This window comes from Halichondria panicea, chromosome 2 (genome assembly GCF_963675165.1).
Source record: "Halichondria panicea chromosome 2, odHalPani1.1, whole genome shotgun sequence".
Taxonomy (NCBI): Eukaryota; Metazoa; Porifera; class Demospongiae; order Suberitida; family Halichondriidae; genus Halichondria; species Halichondria panicea.
Window position 1 is genome coordinate 3,932,626 of NC_087378.1, and position 2,500 is coordinate 3,935,125.

A 2,500-nucleotide genomic window follows, 5' to 3' on the forward strand; every position below is an offset into this window, starting at 1 on the left:
GAGTTTGCATATTTCAGTTTAACTGAGAGTGTGCAGTCAATAATTATAATAATTACAGAATGTTCACAACCAGCAGTTAAGGCCCAAAAATATGAAAATTGCAGCCTTAACTCCTCGTTGAGATTGAATTTTATGCATCTAGATGTTTCCAAGTCTATAGATATAGATATAGATATAGTCTGAGCATCCAGCTAGCTATGAAGTAATGATTATATTAAGAGTTTGCATGTTTCCAGTGAAGTAAGTAAGTAAGTAAGTAAGTAAGTAAGTAAGTAAGTAAGCAAGCTTGAAGTAGACAGTAGATAGTAGATAGTTAGTAGATAGTTGTATAGCTAGAGTATGATTATAATTATCAGTAAGTAAGTCCATAGTTGTATAATACCAGTAAGTACAGAGAAGTACACTCCACTCCACTCCACTCCACTCCACTCCACTCACTCACTCCCTCCCGGCCCACTCCCTCCACAGCAATTAAATTAAGTCGAGTATATTTCTGAACTTCACACATAAGTACATGAGATATGCATTGACTTGTGTCTACGACCATACCACGTTGAAAACACCGGTTCTCGTCTGATCACCGAAGTTAAGCAACGTAGGGCCTGCCCAGTACTTGGATGGGTGACCGCCTGGGAACAGCAGGTGTTGTAGGCTTCTGCATTCTTATTTTTGTTTGTTTTCAGAATATTTCACAACGAGCAGTTAAGGCCCAAAAATATGAAAACTGCAGCCTTAAATCCTCGTTGATCATTACCAAACCGCAAAGACGAAACTTTCTTTTTGTGATAGCAACAGTTTTACAATTGATCCCTGCCTTTGTCATTATAGTCATGGCACTGCAAGCAACTGAAGTATGTGATGATGGCTACTTGCAAACAGTAATTGTATAATTACGCACGTATAATTATAACTATCCTAATTATAGTGAGTGACACAGGAAAAATATCAAAATTTCTTATACTTTACAAATACAAAATTTCCTGTAGACTTATGAATGTTACACAAGTCCTGAACTACTTCAGGAATAGTAAAGGAAACTATACAGGAAACGTTGCACTATCCTTTGTAAGTAGGTTGCAGGACACTTGCAGGACACCTCAGGAAATGTGCAGATTTTATGGGCTGCAATGTAGCAGCACTGTAGCAGGAAATTTAAATATTTTCCCTGAGTGAGTGAGTGAGTGAGTGAGTGAGTGAGTGAGTGAGTGAGTGAGTGAGTGAGTGAGTGAGTGAGTGAGTGAGTGAGTGAGTGAGTGAGTGAGTGAGTGAGTGAGTGAGTGAGTGAGTGAGTGAGTTATATATACCTTCATTGAGCCATGCTTCATTTGATCATAACAATATCAAGCTTATCTTCAAGTAGTATTGTATTGTACGTTGCTAACAATACGCAAATAATGTACAGTAAATTCAAGTGGGAATAAAAGTAGTGGGTAAAAAGTTGTAATTAATGTTCATGGAGTGTAAAGTCAACGAGCACTTAAGGCCCTATTATTTCTATTTTCCAGCCTAAAGTCCTCGTGGTGGAAAAAATTAATGTTAGTGTAATGAAGTCCTTGCCTAGTTACAAAGCGGCCCCTTACAAAGCGCCTAGTTACAAAGTAGCTTCAATGGGTAGTTATAATTAGAAGCTGCAGCTGGTAGTTAAAGCAGCAATTGTTGTGTAGCTTGTGAAGCTATGTTGTAGCTGGCTGACTGGCCGGCCCACCAACCTACCTACCTACCTACCTACCTACCTACCTACCTACCTACCTACCTACCTACCTACCGACCGACCGACCGACCGACCGACCGACCGACCGACCGACCGACCGACCGACCGACCGACCGACCGACCGACCGACCGACCGACCGACCGACCGACCGACTGACTGATGAATAGTAAGAGGTGGGTGGCTGGCTGGCTGGCTGGCTGGCTGGCTGCTGGCGAATAGATGTTGTGCTGCAATATAGTGAGTGAGTGAGTGAGTGAGTGAGTGTACTATAATACTATACAGAATCTTTGCAACAAGACAGTAAAAGCATAGAGCATTACCCTTCCTTATATGGAATTTGAGTACACACACTGTGGTCTGTTTTACTACTTAAATGTATGAGCACATCCCATATATAATAAGGAACCACAGTGCTCAACACACTTGTTTCTATTTGTGTTGCAAAGATTGTGCAATCTCCAGTATTGTATTGTAACTGTATGTTAGCCATGTATAACTTGAACTGTATGTTTAGCGGAATGGAAGGGTGCAGACGGGGAACAGTGCAGATGGCATTGCAGAGGGGATTTGCGCGCCGGAAAATTGGAGCAATTACCATACAAGTGCAGACGAATGAAGGAATGAACGCGCGTAGCGCGAAAATTTGAGCAATATATCGCAAGCAATTACCATACAAGTGCAGACGAATTGAACAATGTGACCACGTGGGCTAGATAAGCAACCAAACAAGAGTGTCGTACAAATGAGCGTGTTGATAGGTCGTGAAGTGGGGTGTTGTGGCAAAAAAA

The 2,500-nt window shown here is 41.4% G+C and overlaps 1 non-coding gene across 1 annotated transcript; it reads left to right on the forward strand.

Moving 5' to 3' along the window:
* The first annotated feature begins 535 nt into the window (after positions 1-535).
* Positions 536-654, forward strand: LOC135332779 (5S ribosomal RNA). Its single transcript, XR_010393623.1, has one exon. It is a non-coding gene; the product is annotated as a 5S ribosomal RNA (ribosomal RNA).
* Positions 655-2,500: the final 1,846 nt, after the last annotated feature.